Here is a 26,680-nt window from a genome sequence, read left to right as displayed (position 1 = left end):
GTACGCTGGCTTACCCAAAATTGAGGCAGTTTCCTGAGTCAGTGCATGGGATACCGTTTCAGCGAATGTTTGCTTTGGGTTCGTGTATGTGGCTCGCTTCGTTTTGACGTCCCGTATGCCGTATATAAAGCTCTGAATCTTTAACCTTTCAGTGGATTCCACGGGTGCGTCGGCATTTGCAAAATGAGCCAATCTTTCAACATCCGAAGCAAACTCCTGCAATGTCTCGTTTGCTTTTTGATAACGGTTTTGCAACTCATTTTGGTATATCTGTTTTCTGTGTTCGCTTCCGTATCGCCGTTCTACAGCAGCCATCAATGCTTCATAACTGTTACGTTCGTACTCTAAGATGGTCTGTAATATCTCAGCAGCTGGTCCTTTTAAAGCCACGAACAGTGCAGCAACTTTATCTTCAGCATTCCAGTTGTTCACTGCTGCGTACTTCTGAAACTGTAGCTTAAAGACCTGGAAAGGAACAGAACCGTCAAAGGATGGTGTTTTACCTTTGGATTGCTTGCTGAAACAGCTGGCCGATTTAATTGCAAGTCCTGTATACGACCTCTCAAAGCAACCACCTCTGCCTCGAATTTCTCATCGAACTACATTATTTTTTCGTCCATGCGCGCTTCGAGTTTTGATGATATACGCGCCTCTTGTGCTTCTAGTTGTACTGTTATGCGTGTCTCTTGTTCTTTCAGTTGAGTTGCCATATATGTCTTTTGTTCTTCCAGCTGTGATGAAATTTGAGTTTCGTGTGCTTCAATCTTCGCTGTTATACGTTTCTCCTGCAATTCTAATTGTTTTTCCATCTTGGATGTTATGCGTGTCTCTTGCGATGCCAGTTGAGATGACATTTGTGACGACATTTCTGAAATGCGTGCCTCCTGTGCTTCCATCTTGGATGTTAAACGTGTCTCTTGCGATTTCAGCTGAGATGCCACTGTCGATGTTTGAGCAGTTATTGCAGCCAATATCATGTTCAAGTCTGTGCTCGTAACTGTCTGCGATGTTCCGCTTTTCTCTTGAATTTTTGTTGTTGTTTCGTCGACATCAAGATGAAAGACATACTTTTCCACGTTAATTCCTTCTGCTTCCATTGCCTCTCAAAGTCGCGCCTGAAGTTCGAGTTTAATGCAGGTTGTATTCAATCCACGGCTCTCCAACTCCTTCTTAAGTTGCTGTATCTTCAATTCACTGAACTTTGCCATGTCCTTGTTGCCCTCTGGAATTTATTCAACAATTCCTCTTCTGACACCAATTGTTACGAATTTACTGTAATTCCTCTTATTTGCAACTTTCTGCTAACGTTCATATCGCGAAACTGTTGAATAAATGACTCCAATATTCAATAATGCAAATGGCCTTTATTTAGGTACTTCACAATAACACTGGTACTTCACAACCAATAGCCTGCTTAAACCAAATTGATTTTCGTGCCTCTACTATTGCGGCCTTTTATATCCTTTGATTTCTCGTTTGCAAACATCTAGGCTCTTCCAGAATTTACATAGTTACTGCTATATAATTATAACTACAGATGCACGTGTATAGCTTCTCATATGCGCGTGTATTTGTGAGCGGCACTTCCACAATTACAATTGCATACTTTTGGGAGCATCTCAGATAAGATATCTGCATGTGTTCGTGCGTCTCTTCTCCGCTGCGTGTACGTACATATGTGTAGACATAATGATTGATCTATTGATGTTCATACAGGTCACTGCTTAGCATCGGCTTAGAGATGATAGTATCGCTTAGTGTTGCTAATATTCCTTACAATAACTATAAGTGTTTCACTACTGTTTGTAAAGTACGTCGACGTTACTGTATTAACCGGTGAAAAACAAAAAGTGGTCATTACGCCAGCTATTGAAACGTCAGTAAGCAAATTGCGATTAAAGTCACCCGCTACAACGACATCTTCGTACATTAGAGATAAGCTTTCAATAGAATTCTAGAGAGGTCCGCAGTCAACACTTTTATTTGGCCGATAAACCGTACCAACAAGACCCTTTCGATTATTGGATACCACCTAAATCAGCAGATATTTAATGGACAAATCCGTACTCGAGCTTGACTTTACAAAACATTGGAAAGACTATTTCACATATATCGCCACTCTTCCCCCATGCCCCGCTCGGTCATGCCTATAGAGCTTATACCCGTTAACAGCAAATAGATTATTGCTCATGTATGAAGTAAACAACGTCTCAGATACGCATATTTATCAACCAGAGACTTCTCGAAATTCCATCTAAATTCATATATTTTCCTACTTCTCTGAGCATTTATGTGACATCAATCCTTTTCGTCTTTTGCACAGCACATCGGGCATAACACGGCGAATAGTACTTTCGCAGTTCTCTTCTAATTCAGCATCAGTGATTTATGCTGCATTCACTTGAATAGTCCCTGAATAAATAAAATTCACTAATTAGTTTAGATAAAGGTGCGAAAAAAGTGGAAAATGCACTGAGTGAGGGCTTAGTACCTTACTTACTCAGTCTCCGTCTGAGCTTCTCTATACAATAGCTCTTTACCCACGTATAGAGGCGGTGCATCTAGAACAGTGGTGTCCAAAACGAAACATGTAAGTGTATCAGTGAGAACGAGAATATGGGAACAGCCCAGTAGGAAATTTAAACCAAAATAACAGCATATTGGATTGGAGTAGAAAATTTGTAACGTGTTAGATTTTCAAATAAAAAATTCAAGTATGTTATTTGTTAAGCCTACACATTTTTAAATAAGGGCGGTATTTTACAGATTTTGTATTTGATAACAAAGCTGAACAAAAATTAAAATTTTTAAGCATACTGCATCAACCATCAACTTTAATTCGGTTCAAAGAGAACAGCGAAAAATAGAGAAATTTCGGTTGTTATTGCGAAATTTGAGGGTGTTAAGCCGAGTGATCATATTGCGATTCTCGAAAAATTGTTTAACAATTGAAACAAATCTACATGGCACACAAATTAATATAGAGACAAAATGTCTCAATTGTGTTGTTAGTGTAGAAATGAGAAAAACTGAATTAAGCAAAAAAAAAAAAAATACCAGCAGGATGGCCTAGTGGTTAAAGGCTACTGAATTTTCACCATGTGATTCACGGTTCGAATCCCGGTGAAACCTTTGACAACATTACAAAATTGCCTGATGATGATTACGTTGGCGGTTTTCGAAATGGTTCCATAGCAATATGCCAGTAAATGTTTCATTCTTTTCAGTTTCTCTTAGAAAACTTAATAATTGAAATTCATTTATTATAAGCCGGTGTTAAGCTCATGAATTCTTAAATATAAGAATTGAAGACACATTTCAGAATTTGGTTTGTTTTCAACCATTTTTTGATATCTTTAAAACCTCCTTCAGTTACGATATAAGTAGGTATGAGTTAGTGAAAATGTTCCACCATACAGAGCTAATATTGAGTTCTCGAAAAAAGTGTAAGAATATTCAATATTTAAAAGCATTTTTTTGAGTGCTTAACACTCTCCCTTCACCACATTTTTGTGTGCAAATTTTTCTAACTTTAAGTTTACTCGTTCCAAGCAACACAAAAAACTTACAACAATCAATTATCAGTTTGATTTAAGATATAATATAATTTTACAAATTAATATATCATGGAAAAAATCACAAAATCTAAATATCCAATATTTTATTTATTTAAACCATTCATTTAGAAACCTTACCTCCCTCCCTCCCGGTTTCCAATTAAAATTTAAATAAATAAAAAAATCATTTTGATTTTTTTTCGTGATGATATATTTATATAACTCCTTATATATATTTGGGTTTGTAAAACAATATTATATCTTATTCAATATTATCTCCGTGTGGTGGAATGTGTTCGCTCAGACTGAATTTAAAATTCATACTTACTTATATCGCATTTGAAGGGGTTTTCGAAGATGTCAAGAAATGGTTGAAAACAAACAAAATTCTGAAATCTGTCTTCAAAATTGTTAAACAATTTTTCGAGAATTGCAATATGGTCACTCAGTTTAACACCCGCATGTTTCTTAATAATAACAGAAGTTTTCGGAAAATGGGTACAATCGCCACATTGAAGTTCCCTTAAAAGCAGAAACAGTTCTGTTTGGAATTGATGCACATTTTTGACGGCATCGTTTATTCCTGTTTCTTTTTCTCGAAGCTTTAAATTGAGTTTGTCCAAAAAAAAGGAGACATCAGCCACAAAATCTAAATCCAAAATAAAATTGTCATCTAGGGCGTCTTCGTTACAATTAATTTCAAGAAATTGAAAAACTTCTTCTCTCCACTCAAATAACCTGTTGAGACAATCACCACGACTTGGCCTACGAATGTCTGTAAATATTTTTAGGTCATCATGCCGAGCAGAAGTTGTTTTTAAAAAATTTACAAACTTTCTGTAAAACTTCTTCCCTCCACTCAAATAATCTGTTGAGACAATCACCACGACTTAGCCTACGAATGTCTGTAAATATTTTTAGGTCATCATGCCGAGCAGAAGTTGTTTTTAAAAAATTTACAAACTTTCTGTGGGTGAGGGAATTGTGCCCTCCCCATATTTCATTGATAATCTGTTCTGCACGTTTCATGACAGGATGACCGCTCACCATTTTTGAAGCGAGTGCAACTTGGTGAATAATGCAATGGAAATGTCTTCCAGAAATTCTATTTTAATTCAATTGGCCTATGAATCCTTCATTCTTGCCGGTCATAATGTCTGCCCCATCCGTACATACTTCTGCAAATTTGTTTGCATCGAAAACTGAAAAAACCTTTTCGTTGACTACGCCGAACAAGATCTCTCCTGTCACATTACCACAGAATGTTTCAAGAGAAAACATTGTTCCAGTCATTTCATAATTTACGTTAATTGTCCGAACACATGTCGCCAGCTGACATAAATCATTGATATCGGTGGTTTCGTCCAAGCACAGAGAAAAAAATTGGCAATCATTAATTTTTTTCTTTATTGCAGATTGAATGTGCATTCCCAGTTCATCAATCCGTCGGGCTACTGTTTGCGGGATATGGGAATATTTTTTACTAGTTCTGTATCAAGATTCATTTTTGAAAAATTGTTAGACCCATTATTTTAACAAAACACCATCTATAAAAGGCCGGCCTTGCTAGCAGTGTCTAAGCTGATCATGAAAGATAGCTCAGTTTTCATTTTTCTATTTTATTGCTTGACAACCTGCTCATTTTCTACTTCAGCCAACCACCCTTTGAATTTTTCCAAAAAGTCTAACTTCTTTTCTTCATATAATACCTGACTAGCTTTTTTGTCTAAAATTTGTATATTTTTGTGAGAGGAATCGAAATGCATCTATAGCCTCCTTTGAACGACTTGTAACATAAAAGACATTGCAAGTCGCCAAAGGCATTTTCTAGCATAAAAAATTTCTCACAGGGATTGTATTGCATACACAATTTCATACACTAAGCGTCGCGGCCAAGCTTGGTGTTTATTCGTTGCTGGTTCGCTAAGGACTGTACGATGGAGAGTAAGAATACGTGTGATCAATTGATTTATGGGATGGACACCAATGATCTAGAAATACTTCGGGCCCTTCAAGGTGTAGGTTCCACAATGGGGAACAAATGAACCTTCTTAAAAGCACTTGTTTACTCTGACAAGTCAATAAATTCTTTAGAACTGAAATGTTTTTCTTGAATACGCGAAGAGTTGCTAAACGCCAGACCACTGCTCTTTTCTAACCGTAGTCGCCTTTCTTTTAACTTTTTTGTAACATGCGTCAGGAGCGTTAAATTATCAATATGATTTCCATAATTCAGCGCTAGAAATATGAACATAATTTTTTAAAGGAAAACATTTTATGTAAAATTCAAAAATCTTCTGAAATCAAAGTTTTAAATATTTTTTTCATTTGGGGCAAAAAGTCCTACAGAAAAGAGAGAACTGTCAAGCTCACTATTATTTTGTTTAATTTATTTTGATAATACTGGTTAACATGAAAATTGCATTTTACTTGAAACTGCATTACATCTTTAGTATTTGACCAATTTCATCTAAATATAGAACTTACAAGTCACAGTTAGCTCTTTTTATTAATTTATGCCATATTTAACTTGGTTAATGTCACTTTATATTATGAGATTTCAAATAATTTAATGCGGGTACCCGCGCAAAAGCTACCAACCCAAAATTTTAAGGCTACAAACCAATGCAAATTTTAAAAAAAGGATCGTGCCAACGCCTTCTTAGGCGAGACCAACTTATCGGAAGAATGAACATTAAATATCGGCAGATATCGAACGACGGTTATAGAGGTTGAAATTTACTTTTAACTTGACTGAAAAGAAAACATTGAAACGATCAAGCTAATTTCATGGTCAATGTTAGTTTTTTACAATGTAGACAATATTCGTCATTATAACTTTAACCGTACTCAAGATATCACTACCGGATTCTTATAAAAACAAGTAAGGAAGTCTAAGTTCGGGTGAAACCGAACATTACATACCCAGCTGTACACTTGAAATGCTGTTGTTGTTTGTTTTGTGTGCTTATTAGTGTTACAAGGGTGCACAATAATACATATATATATGGTTCTATTCTGAACTAATTTTTCTTCTAGTTATGGCTCCCGAAACATAGAATTTGCTTACCCATTTTTTTAAATTTGAAGTTTTTCCTATTTATTGTTATAAATCCAGTTGGGAAATGAAATACCATTGATATAAAGTTCTTTTGTGCAAAAATATAGCTTAGTTTATTCGTCCACGACCCTTTTAAAAATCTTTTGTATAAAAGTGGGCGCGGTCCTTAACTGATTTCGTTAATTTTTCTTCAAAGCATTCCTTATAATAAAGCAACCTCTCTGCCGAATTTTGTCACGATAAGTTTGACGATTTTTGATTTATGATTAATAATATTTGTAAAATTGATTTTATCACAAGTGGGCGGTGCTAGGCACATTTTAAAAAATATTCCAAATTTTTATCAAAATTCTCAATATCAGTCCACAAATTTCAACATTCTAGGTGTATTATTTACTAAATAATCAGGTTTTTTGTGTTTTCCAAAATGTCATATATATAAAAAGGGGCGTGGTTATCATCCGATTTCGCTCATTTTCAATACCAATCTATTCTGGGTCCAGGTAAGCTCGTGTACCAAATTTGGTGAACAATTTTTGTTGTCATATCGGTCCACTGATTTGTAAGATTGCGGGTTTGAATCGAGCTCAATCGGGCTATGCCTTACAGTTTTATTTTATATAAAATAAGATTTACTGGAGCACTTAAATAAATGAAATGTTAGATTTCATTGTTTGATTTGCTTACATTAACTTTTTCTAAATATGTACATTTTAAGAGCTTCAATCAGTCAAGGAAAACCTTCCGTGCTTTTTGGTCTGCGAATATGGAAATTACCGATTCAAAACTAATGCTGCGAGCAAGGCTGGACTCCAACGCCAATGTTACAAGGCTTGTCAAGCGATTTTGGCTCATAGTAGAACGTAAAAAATTTTCCAGGCAAGATAGTAGACTAAAAGAATGCTCCCCTTCAGCCACACTGACTGGAAGATGTTCGGAAATAATACTTCCATCTTCAAGTCATGAAATTTTCAGAAGTGAAATGGTGGCAGCGAATCACATCCCAGATTTGCTAAGTGGATGGCTTTGAGATGAATGATTTCATCTATTAGATCCGTAGAAATATCGATACCATAAATCGTGCAGAATGCCGCTGCCTTTTCTCTGAGCTCTTCTTCCGTCAGATCCTGATACTTCAACAAAAAACTAAATTTAATCGCAGTGTCATTTACGGCTTCGAAACATCTTTTCATGTTACCAATCAAGCAGTTCAAAAGAATGTAAAAAACTTGCTGTTTGAATTGAGTTTCGGAATCACACTCAGGTTTTTTTATGTGCCGATGGACTGTGATGCCGAGCAACGGAATTGATTATCAGTGCTGTCGGAATGGACGTGATTTCGAGCAGCTGATGTATATTTAACACACAGTAGTAGGGTTGCGATGTGTGGGAGGTTGGAAAGGCCGTGATTCCAAGCCACCCGCCCAAAATAACTATTGATTATTAGTGCTGTCGGAATGGACGTGATTTCCAGCAGCTGATGTATATCTAACACACAATGAGTAGGGCTGTGATGTGTGGGAGGTTGGAAAGGACGTGATTCCAAGTCACCCGCCCAAAGTAACTATTGATTATTAGTGCTGTCGGAATGGACGTGATTTCGAGCAGCTGATGTATATTTAACACACAATGAGTAGGGCTGCGATGTGTGGGAGGTTGGAAAGGCCGTGATTCCAAGCCACCCGCCCAAAGTAACTATTGATTATTAGTGCTGTCGGAATGGACGTGATTTCCAGCAGCTGATGTATATTTAACACAAAATGAGTAGGGCTGTGATGTGTGGGAGGTTGGAAAGGACGTGATTCCAAGCCACCCGCCCAAAGTAACTATTGATTATTAGTGCTCTCGGAATGGACGTGATTTCCAGCACCTGATGTATATTTAACACACAATGAGTAGGGCTGCGATGTGTGGGAGGTTGGAAAGGACGTGATTCCAAGCCACCCGCCCAAAGTAACTGGAGCAGGTAACAGATTTAGTTTAACATGTGATTTTGAAACAGTTATGAGTTCAAGGCAGTGAGTATATATTTTTTTATACTGTAAAGTGTGTCGCAAGTATCAATATTATTGCAGTGATTATTGAAATCTTGACACAGACAACGAAGAGGTTCATGCATTTGAAAATTCGATCTACATGTATTTAAATATAGCGGTTGGAAATACCGAGAGGGCCTAAAAGGGACATTAAGCATCACCTCGCCAAGCAGAAATGGACTGTTTATCATCCCCCTTAATAGTTTTACCATAAATAAAACGCCAGGCATCTCCCTACGGCTCTGTAGTGAAGGCAGCTGTAAAAGTTTTAACCGGCTGCAATAGGGCGGTAGGTTCCTTGATGTATCCCAGGGCAAATGATTTAAAGCAAAGAGCAAAAATTGCTTCTGGACCGATTCCAATTTTTCGCTATGAACCTGATAACGTGGGTTCCAGATAATGGAAGCATATTCCAATATAGGTCTTACTAACGATAAAAAAAAGAGTTTTAGTGACATAGGGGTCATTGAATTCCTTTGACCACCTTTTTACGAAAGCCAAAGTGCCTCTAGCCCTATTCACACACGATTCGATATGTAATTTGAAGTCCAGTTTAGGGTCCATTATAACGACAAGATCAGTAAAATTTGTGACTTGCTTAATGATATAATCGCCTATCATGTACTGATAGGTTTTAAAAATTTCCTCGTAAAACACATAAACTTGCACTTCGGTAAATTTAGTGACATTACGTTATTCAGATCCGATTGAAGAAGTGCCCTATCTTCAGGTGAGCGAATGGACATAACCAGTTTGACGTCGTCAGCGTACATCAGCGGTATGCAGCGCTTCAAAACATTTGGGAGGTCATTAATGAAGAGCAGAAACCACACTGGACCAAGGTGACTGCCCTGTGGAACTCCAGAAGATACATTGATGAATTCAGACAAGCAATTGTTAAACACAACGGTTTGCTTTCTACCTACCAAGTACGAAGAGACCCAAGAGAGAAGCCGTGATGGAATACCCAATCGATCGAGTTTTAGTAGGAGTAAGGAATGGGAAACTTTATCAAACGCCTTACTGAAATCAGTGTAAATGACATCAACTTCGCAGTTTGTCCTTAAGTTATTGGATACGAGGGTTGTGAACTCCAGCAAGTTAGACACAATGGACTTACCCCTGCAAAAGCCATGTTGTGACAGGTCCACTGCCGAAGATACTGCAAAAGCCAGTTGATTTGTGAAAACTGATACAAATAGTTTTGGAATGGCACAATGGTTGGCTAATCCTCTATAATTTGTGACACAAGATCTACTCCCACTTTTATAAAGTGGTATTATAAATGACTCCTTCCACTTCTTGGGGAATGTCCCTTGCCTCAAAGAGGCATTAAATAAGCAGGTAAGGGGTTGATAAATAAATTGAGCGCAAGTATTTCATCAGGTCCACTGGAGTAGGAAATTTTCAGACTTTCCAGGTGCCTTAGTACCTCATCTGTATGAATATATGGGATGTCGGCATGGAAAACAAAAAAGCGATTTTTTAGTTGCATTCCAAACGAGCCAATCACGCTTTACTTTTTCTCCGTTTTTTTAGAGTAGTATGGAGTATTATTTGAAGGAAATTGCGACCACTTAAGTCGTTGGGAAGTCGAAATAAAATGTGATTTTAAGTTAGTTTAAGCATTTTTGACAGATAGCGCTTATAAAATTGTGTCAAAAACGTTTATCTAACTTAAAATCACATTTTATTTCGACTATGACTATGCCCCATAGTATTTGATCGGATGCTTATGATTTTTGTTAAGTGATTTTCAATCTTAAAACAATTTCTTGTAGCAACAAAATATGTATGTATCTATGAAATCCAACCAATCTCACGATCCGCCACTGTACCATATCTTGTTAAAATTGGATGCGTTGGTATTAAAGTTTTTGTGAAGAGCTTAAGAAGAAGAAGGGACCCGGACCATTTGCAATATTTTTTAAATGTTCGTACTTTGCACTAACATACATATTAGGGTGGGCCAAAAAAAATCGATTTTCGTTTTTTTCAAAGGGTACGCAGATTTTCGAATTCCTGACAATAAATGGAGTATAATGACCAAATATGAGTTTTTTATGTTAATGGGAAAGCGTGCCTCATCGACGTTTTTTGTTTTCGTGAAAAGCTTTTATGTAAATGAATATATCTTCTCACACAAAAATCATACAGCCAACTCTTACCCCAGCTTTTGCAGGGAATTGAACGCTCTACAAAAAAGGTCTTATAAATTTTTTTCATTAATGTGATAATTACAAAGGTCTTCGAGGTCGAAAATTTACTAATTTCTGAAACCCATAAGGTTTTGTTAAAAGTTGTGTAGCTCGAAAACAACAAAATATTAAGTAACGAGTTTTAGATATTTAAATGGGAAATTTCACGGTCTACAAAAAAGGTAAAATGCATTTTTTTTATTTACCAAACCATAAAAGAGATATTCACGGTTAACAACGGAACATTTAAAATCGGCATTAAAATTGCAGAATTTGGATGTTAACATTTTGTAGTTGCCTACATTGCTGCCCATATCTGGTTTGCAAAAACAACAAGAACCGAAAATAACCAGTTTTGCAAGTGTCCTATAGAAGATTTAATGTATTTAATATTATAATGTATTTACGCCTGCCTGAGATTCTTTACGAATACATAAATGTGCCACCGCACATGCATACATTCATACACGTACCTAACGCTTGTTAAGAGTGATTCTTTTTAAAGAAAGGATTAGGTATATATTTAAATCTTTTAGATCACTAGCAGGTAGCTACAGCATTTCTTTTCACTTTATACAACACAAAAGAAAAAAGTTGCACATCATATTTAAAAAAAAAATTCTTAAGAAAGTACCTAGTCGTTATCAACTGTTAACCGTATAAGATGAATAACGAAATTACTTTCATAGGCATCCCAATGCCGAAAATTCTCTAACTGAAATTTCCAACCATGAAAGAAGTTATGTGCGTATTTTTTTACCAGTTAAATAGTCTTAAAGCTTCTGTCTCTAAAAGTGCTAAAAATGCAGCAGCTCAGGTTATAGAGTTTTGGAAAAAATATGGTATTCCCACTACCAAACGTCAAAATATAGAGAGAAGAATTGTTCGATGTTATTACAAGTGGCGAAGTATAACAAAAAATTATAAACGCAAGAAATCACCATCCCAGAAGAAGAAAGAATCGCCACTTCAAAAAGATTTTAAAATGTTTTTCGATGTTGTTGATCGGAAGTCCTTAAAATCGTTTAATATCAGCATTAAGGACTTGCATTTCAATCAGAAAAGCGGCAAACGTAAAGCATTTATCCATCACAACGTAATTTCTCCTAACATAAGTGCAAGTTTGATGGCAGCAGAACAAATAAGGATAAGGATTTATTTTTAATCAATAACTAGCACAACGATTTGTGGTCTTTCAAATTTCCGAACTTGTCATTATTTCGTTTCCCAACACAATTTTATTTTTTTTTTTTCTAGATCTAATTCAACCATAGTCATCCTGCAGTAGGATTAGTGACAGTGAAATTTCGGATCCCATATCTTTCTTCAGTCCAACTACACATTTTGGTTCGGATTTTACTTATGAACAGCCAATACAGAAAAATCAACCAAATTTAATGTTCTAACCCCAGAACTCATCTCTGCTCTTGACAGAGCTAATGTCAGTAGTAGAAACGCGATGTTCATAATAACTCCAGTTTTGTCAAGTGTTGGCATCAGGATAGAAGATACAACTCTTAGTTATAAAACAATTCAACGAACCCGTATGATGCTAAGTGAGGACATTGCGCAAGGGCTGAAAGACGATTTTAAAACACACGATAAATACGTCGTACACTGGAATAGGAAATTTCTGCAAGATATGTCTGAGTCAAAAACCGTAGATAGGCTTCCAATTCTTCTCACTGCATTTGGATGTGAGTTACTAGGAGTTCCAAAAATGGAGTCCGGATCATCAGAAAACCAAACTTCAGCAATTTTGAGGACTTTAGATAAATGGGGTATTACTCGATACATCAAAGCAATGTGTTTCGACACGACTGCTGTGAATACAGGTAATAATCGTAAGCATAGATCTCATCTCAATTGTTCTTCAATTCATGGATTTAATTGTTGGTCTTTTTTTAAGAAATAAATAAAATATAAAATTTACTTAACAAAAACTTATTTTTTCTGAAATGAATAATTTTATTACAAAATGCACTCAATACGCATGAGTTCTGTGGTATACATATGTATATTTTCGATTGTGTTGAGTAAAATGAAAAGAAAAGATGTAGCTACCTGCTAACTACCTAATCCTTTATTTAACAAGTAAGGAAGGCTAAGTTCGGGTGTAACCGAACATTACATACACAGTTGAGAGCTGTGGAGACAAAGTAAGGGAAAATCACCATGTTGTAAAAAGAACCTAGGGTAACCCTGGAATGTGTTTGTATGACATGTGTATCAAATGGAAGGTATTAAAGGGTATTTTAAGAGGAAGTGGACCATTGTTCTATAGATGGACGCCATTTAGGAATATCGCCATAAAGGTGGACCAGGCCTGACTCTAGAATTTGTTTGTACGATATGGGTATCAAATGAAATTTGTTAATGATAATTTTAAAAGGGAGTGGGCCTAAGTTCTATAGGTGGACGCCTTTTCGAGATATCGCCATAAAGGTGGACCAGGGGTGACTCTAGAATTTATTTTGTACGATATTGGTATCAAATGAAAGGTATTAATGAGTATTTTAAAAAGTCGTGGGCCTAAGTTCTATAGATGGACGCCGTTTCGAGATATCGCCATAAAGATGGTTCAGGGGTGACTCTAGAATTTGTTTGTACGATATGAGTATCAAATGAAAGGTGTTAATGAGTATTTTAAGAGGGCGTGGGCTTTAGTTCTATATGTGGACGCCTTTTCGAGATATCGCCATAAAGGTGGACCAGGGGTGACTCTAGAATTTGTGTGTACTATATGGGTATCGAATGATAGGTGTTAATGAGTATTTTGAAAGGGAATGGGGCTTAGTTCTATAGGTGGAACCCTTTTCGGAATATCGTTATAAAAGTGGACCAGGGTTGACTTTAGAATGCGTTTGTACAATATGGGTATCAAACGAAAGGTGTTAATAAGTGTTTTAAAACGAAGTGGGCCTTAGTTCTATAGGTGGACGCCTTTTCGGAATATCGTTATAAAAGTGGACCAGGGGTGACTCTAAAATGAGTTTGTATAATATGGGTATCAAATGAAAGGTGTTAATGAGTATTTTAAAAGGGTGTGGGCCTTAGTTCTATAGGTGGATGCCTTTTCGAGATATCGCCATAAAGGTGGACCAGGGGTGACTCTAGAATTTGTTTGTACGATATGGGCATCAAATGAAAGGTGTTAATGAGCATTTTAAAAGGGCGTGCGCCTTAGTTCTTTAGGTGGACGCCTTTTCGAAATATCGCCATAAAGGTGGACCAGGGGTGACTCTAGAATTTGTTTGTACGATATGGGTATCAAATGAAAGGTGTTAATGAGTATTTTAAAAAGGAGTGGGCCTTAGTTCTATATGTGGACGCCTTTTCGAGATATCGCCATAAACGTGGACCAGGGGTGACTCTAGAATTTGTTTGTACTATATGGGTATCAAATTAAAGGTGTTAATGAGTATTTTAAAAGGGCGTGGGCCTTAGTTCTATAGGTGGATGCCTTTTCGAGATATCGCCATAAACGTGGACCAGGGGTGACTCTAGAATTTGTTTGTACGATATGGGTATCAAATGAAAGGTGTTAATGAGTATTTTAAAAGGGCGTGGGCCTTAGATCTTAAGGTGGACGCCTTTTCGAAATATCGCCATAAAGGTGGACCAGGGGCGACTCTAGAATTTGTTTGTACGATATGGGTATCAAATGAAAGGAGTTAATGAGTATTTTAAAAAGGAGTGCGCCTTAGTTCTATATGTGGATGCCTTTTCGAGATATCGCCATAAACGTGGACCAGGGGTGACTCTAGAATGTGTTTGTACGATATGGGTATCAAATTAAAGGTATTAATGAGGGTTTTAAAAGGGAGTGGCCCTTAGTTGTATATGTGATGGCGTTTTCGAGATATCGACCAAAATGTGGACCAGGGTGATCCAGAACATCATCTGTCGGGTACCGCTAATTTATTTATATATGTAATACCACGAAGAGTATTCCTTCCAAGATTCCAAGGGCTTTTGATTTCGCCCTGCAAAACTTTTTCATTTTCTTCTACTTAATATGGTAGGTGTCACACCCATTTTACCAAGTTTTTTTCTAAAGTTATATTTTGCGTCAATAGACCAATGCAATTACCATGTTTCATCCCTTTTTCGTATTTGGTATATAATTATGGCATTTTTTTCATTTTTCGTAATTTTCGATATCGAAAAAGTGGGCGTGGTCATAGTCGGATTTCGGCTATTTTTTACACCAATACAAAGTGAGTTCAGATAAGTACGTCAACTGAGTTTAGTAAAGATATATCGATTTTTGCTCAAGTTATCGTGTTAACGGCCGAGCGGAAGGACAGACGGTCGACTGTGTATAAAAACTGGGCGTAGCTTCAACCGATTTCGCCCTTTTTCACAGAAAACAGTTAACGTCCTAGAATCTAAGCCTCTACCAAATTTCACAAGGATTGGTAAATTTGTGTTCGACTTATGGCATTAAAAGTATCCTAGACAAATTAAATGAAAAAGGTCGGAGCCACGCCCATTATGAAATTTTCTTTTATTTTTGTATTTTGTTGCACCATATCATTACTGGAGTTGAATGTTGACATAATTTACTTATATACTGTAAAGATATTAACTTTTCTTTTAAAATTTGAATTAAAAAAAATTTTTTTTAAAAAGTGGTCGTGGTCGTTCTCCGATTTTGCTAATTTTTATTAAACAGACATATAGTAATAAGTGTAAAGTTTCTGCCAAATTTCATCATGATATCTTCAACGACTGCCAAATTACAGCTTGCAAAACTTCTAAATTACCTTCTTTTAAAAGTGGGCGGTGCCACGCCCATTGTCCAAAATTTTACTAGTTTTCTATTCTGCGTCATAAGTTCAACTCACCTAGCAAGTTTCATCGCTTTATCCGTAGTTGGTAAGGAATTATCGCACTTTTTCGATTTTTCGAAATTTTCGATATCGAAAAAGTGGGCGTGGTTATTGTCCGATATCGTTCATTTTAAATAGCGATCTGACATCTCAGTGCCCAGGAACCTACATACCAAATTTCATCAAGATACCTCAAAATTTACTCAAGTTATCGTGTTAACGGACAGACGACCGGACGGACGGACGGACATGGCTGAATCAAATTTTTTTTCGATACTGATGATTTTGATATATGGAAGTCTATATCTATCTCGCTTCCTTTATACCTGTACAACCAACCGTTATCCAATCAAAGTTAATATACTATGCGAGCTCTGCTCAACTGAGTATAAAAATATCTACTTGAATCGCTATTAACAAGCGTTAGGTGCATGTATGAATGTATGCATGTGCGGTTGCACATTTATGTATTCGTAAAAAATGTTCCGTTGTTAACCGTGAATATCTCTTTTACGGTGTGGTAAATGACAAAAATGCATTTTACCTTTTTTATAGACCGTGAAATTTCCCATTTAAATATCTAAAACTCGTTACGTAATATTTTGCTGTTTTTGAGCTACACAACTTTTAACAAAACCTTATGGGTTTCAGAAATTAGTCAATTTTCGACCTCGAAGAACTTTGTAATGGTCACATTAATGAAACAAATTTAAAAGACCGTTTTTGTAGAGCGTTCAACTCCCTGTAAAAAATGGGGTAAAAGTTGGCTGTATGATTTTTGGGTGAGAAGATATATTCATTTACATAAAAAGCTTTTCACGAAAACAAAAAACGTCGATGAGGCACGCTTTCCCATTAACACAAAAAACTCATATTTGGTCATTATACTCCATTTATGGTCAGGTGTTCGAAAATTTTTGTATCCTTTGAAAAAAACGAAAATCGATTTTTTTTTTGGCCCACCCTAATACATATGTATCTATGATAATAATGTAACCACGAGCCACAAATACATTGCCATTATTAATACTTCAAGCAACTTTATTGAAGAAAATTTGGCATGGTAGCTAATGAGTTTTCCCCATATCTGTGTATAATCCTGCAAATCCACAAACTGGTACAAACAACATCTGATTTACGGCTTGCAAAACTTTTAAATATTCTTCCACTAAATTTTGGCGCTGGCAGGCCCATTTTCCGAAATTTAACTATATTTCTATTATGCTTATGGTTTAAAAACATTCCTTTCCTTTCAAGATTCCTTTACTCCATCACGCACCATGGTAATTCAATTAAAGTTATAATACCCTTATGTACAAGTACACTCTGGTATAAGAATAGTAGAAAAATCTAGCAGAAGAAACGTCTAAACATTTGGGCACAGAGTGTAAAAGCAGCGAAATCTGAGAAATCTAGGATCAGATTGATATAATCACGCTATTGGTTGCGAATTATAAGTTTTATTGTGAAGTACATTCAAAGTAGTATAATAAAGACGATTTTTGCATGAATATTGGAGTTATTTATTCAACAGATTAGCGATACGAACTTTAGTAGAAGGTGTAAAATAAGCAGAGTTTCCCCAAATTCGTTACAATTAGTGTCGGAAGAGGAATTGTTGAATAAATTCCACCGGACAACAAGGACATAGCAAAGTTAATTGAATTAAGGATTCAGCAACTGAAAAAGGATTTGGAGAACCGTGGATTGAATACAACCGGCAATAAGATCGAACTTCAAGCACGGCTACAAGACGCTATGGAGACGGAAGGAATTAATGTGGACGATGATGTCTTTCATCCGGATGTGGACGAGACAAGAACAAAAATTGAAGAGAACAACGAAACATCGCAGGCAGTTACCAGCACAGACTTGAACGTGATATTGTCTGCAATATCTGCACAAACATCGACAGTAACATCCAAGATGGAAGCACAGGAGGCATGCATTTCAGAAATGTCGTCGCAAATAACATCGAAGATGGAATCACAGGAGACACGCATAACATCGAAGATTGAAGCACAAGAAACGCGTATTTCAGAAATGTCGACACAGATTACACCTAAGATGGAAGCTCAAGAGGAGCGCTTATCATTGCAGGTGGCACAAATGTCTTCGCAGTTAGAAGCACAGGAAGCAAGGGTAACATCAAAGCTGGAAGCACAGGATACAAAAGTAATACAGTTTCAGAACAAAAACGGGGAAGAGGTAGATGCTTTAAAAGTTCGTATACAGAAGCTGCAGCTAAATCGCCCAGTTTTTTCGGCATGCAATACGAAGGTAAAAACTCCATCGTTTGACGGCTCTGTTGGTTTCCAGATGTTTAATATTCACTTTGAGAAGACCGCCGCAGTGAACAACTGCAGTGCTGAAGATAAACTTGCTGCACCGTTCGTGACATTGAAAGGGCCTGCAGCTGAAATCTTGCAGACAATTTCAGAGTACGAACGGAACAACTATGTAACATGTAACATTGATGAGCGCCCTAAAGAGGCGATACGGAAGCGAACACAGGAAACAGATATACCAAACTGAGTTGCAAAACCGTTACCAAAAAGCTAATGACACTTTGCAAGAGTTTGCGTCGGATGTTGAAAGACTGGCACATTTAGCGAATGCGGACGTATCCGTGGAATATACCGAAAGGGTAAAAATCCAGAGCTTTATTAATGGAATACGGGATGTCGAAACGAAGCGAGCGACATACGCAAACCCAAAACCTACATTCGCAGAAACGGTATCACATGCTCTGATTTAGGAAACAGCATCGCTTCTGTGTAAGCCAGCGGCCAAAGCACGCCGTGTGGAGGTAGAAAGGCCACACTGGGTGAACACAATATTGGAGGCGCTGAAAGGATCGCAAAAACGGAGTGAAAGAGTTATCAAATGCTTCAAATGCAGGAAGCCCGGCCACATTGTACGTCATTGCGATCTTGATCCTACTGGTTTCAGCAGCATGGGTGGTCTTAATAACAAAGCTGGAGGGGATGAGCAAGAGCGAGTCAGATGTAGAGATCGAGAGCTAGCCCCAGCTACTGAATGTCCTGTGATATCTGTGTCGCAAATTGGAAGGGAATCAAGCAGTTTTACCGTCAGAGGGAATGTGGATGGCAAGGAGCGCGTACTGACTGTAGATACGGGCGCATCTCATTCCTTAATCCGATCTGATTTGGTCAAAAGGAGAGTAAAGCCATTACCTGGAGCAAGGTTGCGTACGGTCACTGGCGAGTAAAACCAAGTCCAGGGAGAAGTGATATGTGAAGTCTTAATTGGAAAGGTCACGGTTGTACACAAATTCGTTGTGGCGGAGATCGTTGATGAAGTCATATTGGGAGTGGACTTCTTAGTTGACCATGACATCAGGATCGATATGCGGAGAAGGATTATGCGCTATAAGAACCAGGATGTACCACTCATCTTCAGTTTGGAGAAAGGGTTCAGCAGTAAGCGAGTGCTGGTGGAGGCGATTGGACAAAGACCACAAAAGTCAAAGGTAGTAGATCGGGCAAAGTTTTATGGAACCAATGGGCCAAACAAAGCAAAATCAAAAATACCTGCGACAGTGACACTGGCATTGACAAACCCTAATGGACGCACTAAAACGAAGGAAAGAATTTCCCAGAAAGGATGCAAAGGTAGTTTCAAGCCAGGCCGCACTACTGTTGTGAACCATCAAGATGATACTGATGATGCAAAGTCAACCCATCAAGATCAGGCTCTGCGAAGTAGTCCAGTGGCCAAACAATAGAGTGGAAAGCAACGAACTAGGATAGTGAGCGTTAAGATGAGCCACAGGTACGACAAGAAGAACAATTCGGAAGGGTTCTTGGAGGGAGATTTGGTACTGTTATACAACCCTCACCAGCGGAAAAGTGTTCCATCTAAATTTTGGTGCAGTTGGGAAGGCCCGTACAAAGGTGTTTAAGAGGATCAATGGTATCATCTACCGCATATGAACTACTGGGAAACCACGAAATAGAAGGGTGGTTCATTTGGAGAGGCTAGCGCGGTTAGATTGAGAGATTTGTCTGATCGGGACGATCAGACTTAAGTGGAGGGCAGTGTGACGAATATTACCATCTCTAAGGTCATTAAATAACGGCACGACAACAGAAACATTAAGCAAGCTACATAAACCATTAATCATCATTAACCCACATATATACAAGGCAACGAAGAGATAACTCACATACAGACGTAGTCATCGGTGAAAGTATTACTCACATATACACGCGCATATGGCTATGCGAGAAGCTATAAACGTGAATCTGCAGTTTATAGCTGGTAGCGTATAGCTTGTAACCAAGTAGAAAATTCTAGCAGAAGAAACGTCTAGACATTTGGGCACAGAGAATAAAATCAGCGAAAGCTGAGTATTCTGGGATCAGTTTGATTTACGCACGCTATTGGTTGCGAAGTATTAGTGTTATTGTAAAGTACTATCAAAGTAGTCTAATAAAGACCATTTTTGCATTATTGAATATTGGAGTTATTTATTCAACAGTTTAGCGATACTAACGTTAGCAGAAGATGTAAAATAAGCGGGATTTCCCTAAACTGTTTACAATATTCTTATTTACTAAAATATATATTTACTCTAAATTTTACATACTTTGTTCATGTGCGCACTTACATATAAAATAAATTCTGCTTACAAAGCAAAGCATATCAGTCGCTTACAAAATCCATAATGGTTACCTCGAAAGCCTTTGGGGAGTCGTTGGCGGGTTGGTAGTGCGGGTGCTGCTGCTTGTGGCTCCACTTCTGGCTGGAATGGGTCCCGGATATGTGGTTGAGCAGGAATAGTTTCAAGCAATTACAGTTACTGTTCCAAGCTCCTTATCTTTTTCTTCTTCACAATGTGAGTGACTGACAAAAGCATGTAATATGAAACAAGTTATCTTGTCCTGTGTGTAACAATTTGTATTTTATATGGTTTTCCCGGATTTGTATTCAAAAAGTGTTCTTTATTCTCTGGTGTATGAAATTCAACAATTTTGTGACAAGTTTAATAACTTTTAATGTATGAAATTGCAAATTAAATGTAGCAAACGGAAAACCGGCAATGCTTGGTGACTTCAAGAAATACAATTTTTATTGTAGCAAACGGAAAACCGACAATGCTCGGTCTCTTCAAGATTTTCTCACAATGTATAATTTGATAACTTTAACAAGATGTAGTTTTCGCGACTTTCAGCTATATATACATATATATGTATATTCGGTTAGAAAGGAAAAACGATGATTTCCACAATTTGTATACTAAAAAAAATTAGTTAGTCAGCGAAAATTCTCGATAATTTGTGTTTTTTTTTTTCAATTGACAATGATGATTGAAGTTAGGTGTGTTGGATGGCTGGTTTTGATCATGCCAGATCGATGTGGCCGGTGAAATTTAATTGACGTGTTGGCGTAACCACACGTCCAGCCTATATGCGTATAAAATGAATGTATATAATAATTTTACAATGAATATGTATATAAAAAATGTTATTATAATTAATAAACGTAATGAACAGTAACGTGTTTGCCAAGGCGCATATGCGCTGACTCTTTGCTCGATGACAGCAGGTACTTCGTTTTGTCCTCATTCGTCATCAAACCCATCCGTACCGCTTCTTGATCCAGTTTGGAGTAAACAGAACTAACGGCGCGGCTGTTTAGGCCGATAATATTATTTGCACACTTTTATAGAATACTAGCAGACCCGGCAGACGTTGTTCTGCCCTAAATTTGGCCTATCTGCATACATTTTAATAAGCTTTTTCCGTATAACTCTGCCCTCCCCCCTCTACACTTTTTCCTAATCTTTTTATTCACTCCTCCCTCCGTATTTTTCACTTCATCTATCTCCATCTTCATCTCATTTTACCCCTTTCTCAGTCTCCTTCTCCTTCTCTCTTTTCTCTTCTCTCAAGTACTTCTCATTCTTCTTCATCCCTTATTGCCAGTCCCAGAGGGTTGTATGTATTTTGTGCCAGTCCCATCCCGAGTCTCAGTCCCAGTCCCACACCGAGAGTAGTATGTTTATGAGGCTTCTGGACCACATTTTGTATGGAAAGCTCGGTGCATGCCTCACACTAATACTCTATACTTTTGGACCAGTCTGTCACCAGTCTGGCCCTAGGAATGAGACAGTTCTATATTTTCAGATCGGTCTGGGTTGAGTCTATGAGAACAGTTCTATATTTATCTTGACCTGAAATTTGTACCACCTCTCAAGATCATTCAGCAATTTCGTTGCCTACATTTAGGCGCAAACGGTTTTAAGCTTAGAGCTTTTTGCATTTGTAACTTGGAGCATGTCTCGCCCTACCAACTCATTCTACGTTCTTCCGGTTTGTGTTCTGGCTGATCTATAAGAAAAAGCAGAACTTTTTGTTTCTGTTCTGCCTGCAATAAAAAAGAGCTTAGACGTTCATCAATACAGGAGAGTATCGAGCTCAAATTTTAAATGAGGGGCCCCAAATTTTTAAATGACCCATCATATTTCTAATGAGCCCTAGGTTTCGCCCGAGCATTTTAAATAGTCCCTTAGATTTTTAAAGAGCCCCTTGGCTTTGTCTTGTATACATACTGGCACACATATGTACGTGAAAATTTCCTGAAGCCGCATAATTAGTTTTTAGATTTTTGACACAGTTCTGCAATTTTTTGCATTTTGTATGAAAAACTCGGAGCACAACTCACCCTAACAACTCATTCTACATTCTTCCGGGTTGTGTTCTGGCTGATCTATAAGAAAAAGCTTAAAGCTTTTTGCATTTTGTATGGAAAACTCGCAGCATGTCTCACTCTAACAATTCCTTACTTTCGGGATGAGTCTGGTCGAGGCAATGAGCCCAGTTCTATATTTATCTTGACCTAAAATTTATGTCACCTCTCAAGATCATTCAAAAATTTCGTTGGCTAAATTTAGGCACCTACGTTCATCAATGCAGGAGAGTATCGAGTTCAGATTTTTAAAGGGGCTCAGATTTTTAAAGGGGCTCCAAATTTTTAAAGGGGCTCAGATTTTTACAGAGCCCTTCGACTTTATCTTGGCGCTCCGATATACCGCCCACCCCCAAACCCCATCACATCCCGCCCCCAATCCCCCCTTTTTTCTCGTCTACAAAAAGGGACAGTTGGGCACCCGTAGGGGGAGACTGACCATTTTATTTTTCTTTTTATTAGGTTGTAAGTTTGTATGTAATTAGTAATACATATATATGTACAAGAGAAAAACTTAAACCACGCTGATAAGAATCCTTAACCGTATAACATTGAAACATAGTTACATGTATACAAATAAATAAAACTACATGCTGTATTTCATTTAATTAAATTCGTTATCAGATTTCCCATAAGTATAAAACATAGAAACCCGATCACTTCCCATTTAGTTGAGCTTACAACTATTCTGAAACTAGTTACCCGTTCATTTTAACTTTAGCCCGCGGTTCAAAAATTTTCTTTAAATATGAAGGCTGAACATTTTGTTTATCTTCTTATTAGATTTTAAGTTTGTATGCTTATATTTAGGCGCAAACGTTCTTAAGCTTAGAGCTTTTTGCATTTGTATGGAAAAACTCGAAGCATGTCTCACCCTATCAACTCATTATATGTTCTTCCGGTTTGTGTTCTGACTGCAAGAAAAAAACAGCTTAGACGATCATCAATACAGGAGAGTATCGAGCTCAGATTTTAAATAAGAGGCCCCAAATTTTTAAATGACCTCTCATATTTCTAAAGTGTATAAGTGTGGGGGAATGGTTAAAAATTATTTTTTATATCCAACTATGCTTCACCAGACTGTGCTTAACATATAAAAATCCTACCATTAAAAAGATATTTCATATTTAATTTTCTGAAACAATTTGAACATATTTTACCCGAAGGGCAGAATAAAATACTTTTCGAAACTCATTCTAAAAATTTAGTATAGAGATAAGTTGAGTAAAATAAAGAATCATGCCGGCAAACATTATGAAAACTATGTTTGGTCGAATTCTAATAGCACAGATGGCCCAGACACTTGCAATTGCTCGCACCTAGAGCATTTGGATGAGGAAGCCTACAAAATTATCGACACTTATACAAAAATTTATAATCAACTTCGTTGTAAATATTGTAAATAAATTTTATCTGAAAATACTTACTTTTTTCAAATAAACCTTTTTAAATAAATAAAAACAATTTTTATTTTAAATTTTTAAATTTATATTTTTAATAACTCTTTTCAGTTTCTCTAAGAAAAACATAATAATTGAAATCAATTATTATAAGCCGGTGTTAAGCTCATGAATTCTTAAATATAAGTATTTTTAATAACTTAAACAGAGTGTTATTGAACCCTCCATAAAGAGGAATTCACCATCTGTTAAGGGCCATAAAGTGCCCATATGTTTTTCGCAAAGTTGGACTGAGGCAGAAAAATTTCCTGCTTCTATATCTTCCAAATCAGTATCTGTGACAACCAATGTTAGGTTAGATACATTAAGGAACTCCGGATGCAGCCTCAGTAGCTCTTCACGCTGCTGTTGGTCTTCCAGAATGTGCATTAATCATCATTTTTTAGATTTTACACGTAAATAAATCTTAATCAAAATTTTGAATAATTTAAAGTAGAGTTGAGCTGAACTTCTATAGTGGGTTCGATTATTTTATACAACTATAAAACATCTATAAAATACATATGCCACACCATATTCTTATCAGATACACAGCTGATAGGTAACGGATTTACCAGATTCTTATCTGATAGCAGATAGCTAACAGGTTTACCAGATTATAAAGCTGATAGTTATCAGATTTTTTTCCGATCGGTCATTAAAAATCAGGTCAAATAATCATATGACTGTATTAGCCAATCTTGCTAAGAGCAGGAAAGTATTAAAATAAGAACTTAAAAGAATGAAATTGGGATATAAATTCAATTCGCCATTTTCATTTCAAAAATCGACCATCTTTATTTTCTTCATCTTAATGGACCTAAATACAAAACGGTTTAATAATGTTTCAATTACAAGGTACAACTACAACAACTTGACAAAATTTCACGTCAAGTTGGTGTAATTGGACAACTACAATACAAATTAAATATTTTCAAAATTGTTGATTAAATATATTCACAACTTATTTACTTAAAATATGTATTTTACAACTTCACTTGTTATAGGACGATACGACTCGCCAATGTGATATCTACTTTTTAATTAATTGATAATGTCCAGTCGACCTCTATTTATATGCCCGCTTTGGTCAGCATAACTAAACTTTTGTTGCTGCTTATCCCTTTGAAAGCGTCTTTGCCATTGATCATGACCTAGCAACTCAATTTGTTGACATCTTTGTTAAGTATGTTGGTACATAGATATGTATATTGGGTCGGACACCCACAACTGTTTCAGCGTCGGCGTTAAAACAATTTATTGTTGACAACGCACTCTTACTAAGACGGCCCATACATGACACAAAAGCCATGCGCAAATATAAAACGACGGAATTTGTACAAATGAAAATTTTGACATACACGGCTCAAAAACACTGCGCAATATTCATTTTTAATGTAGCGCAACAAATGAAATATGTGTTTTAATTGTATAAAAAAGGCACTAATTTTATAAAAAAACACTATTTATTTTCCACAGTGCTGGTAATTTACAGTATAATTCGAAAAACTCGCACCAGACGCGTTTATTATCCATTGTATTAATAATATATATTTTTTAGTTGCAAGGCAGCTCAACTCATTGCAGCACTGCGCAATATCCATTTTTCAACTAGCGTAACAAATGAAACATTTGTTCTAATTGTATAAACAATTATTATGTATTATTGAATTTATGTCAATTCCTGTTACAAGCTAGAGATGGTCCTTACGCCTTCGATATTAACATTTTTAAGCAACAATTACTGATTTTATATTATCAGAAACCACAGGTAAACTGTATAACATTCACCACACACGAAGAAAAAAGCATGTGCAATATTTGCAGACATGCGTAAATATCAAAATCGTTTTGATTTTAGCGCAGTTCTTTGCGTAAATAGCGCAACCAGTGCACACACCGGGCAAATCCTTGTGCAAATTGGTAATTGGCACAAGGATACTTGAGCCGTGTAATTGGCGTATAAGTCACCATCGATCGACTTGATCACCACGCTTTCACGTGTGCTGTTGTTTTGCCAAGCCATGCTAATAGTTGCTGCAGCAGGTATTAGTGCAATGCTGTGATAAAGTATATTACAACTGCTGTTACTGGGGCGCTGTTGATGTTTAGTAGTATAACAAAGCATGTAAATATTTTGGGCCATCAAGTTGCAATGTAACCCAGCTGACAAAGCATGATAACCAATGGTACCTTAACTATCCCCTTCGAAAATTCGAGACGTCTTCGGATCGCTGTATGAAAATTGTCTTTGTACCTTTCTGTTGTGGATATGCGAAATGTTTTTGTTGGTTCCAGCACGAGTTTTGGCGTAGTCGTATAGAAAATTAAATTCTATTTAAATTCCATTTATATGTTACGTATTACAAATATATAATATTAGTTAGATACTCTTAAAGGATATATCTAAAAAAAACTGTGAAGTTTCAAATTTTGCAAAAGTGGACTTTTGGTTATGACCTTTCGTATGGACATATTTCGTATAATATTTTAGATTTTTATTTCTTTTCTTTTAATTAATTAATAATTTTTATTTTTTTTATTTTTTAAGGCAAAAAATTTTTTATCGCAGATTGCTTTTGCGTATCTTCTTTCCGTCAATCAAGACTGTGGTACCCAAATTTTTCTCGATAACTTTTTCCATAAAAACCTTATCAAATTTGTTCCCAAGTCTTTTATTAAGCCTTAGAAAAACCTTTTCACCCGGATAATACGTTTTTTATGGATTTCTTCAAATTATTTCTGTGTAGAGTTTTGTTTTGGGCTTCAGTTAACAATTTCTTTGCCATTTCCAACCTTTCCCCCGAGGAATTATGAAAAAGATCAGTTGGCCTACAATT

At 36.6% G+C, this 26,680-nt stretch overlaps 1 protein-coding gene across 8 annotated transcripts in view; it reads left to right on the top strand.

Annotated features, from left to right (window-relative positions):
• Positions 1-26,680, top strand: part of LOC137236868 (uncharacterized) — a 1,561,671-nt gene that overhangs the window by 1,349,461 nt on the left and 185,530 nt on the right. The gene's annotated exons all lie outside the window — the stretch shown is intronic.

This window comes from Eurosta solidaginis, chromosome 1 (assembly GCF_040869045.1).
Source record: "Eurosta solidaginis isolate ZX-2024a chromosome 1, ASM4086904v1, whole genome shotgun sequence".
Classification (NCBI taxonomy): domain Eukaryota; kingdom Metazoa; phylum Arthropoda; class Insecta; order Diptera; family Tephritidae; genus Eurosta; species Eurosta solidaginis.
This window is presented reverse-complemented; position numbering and strand designations above follow the sequence as displayed.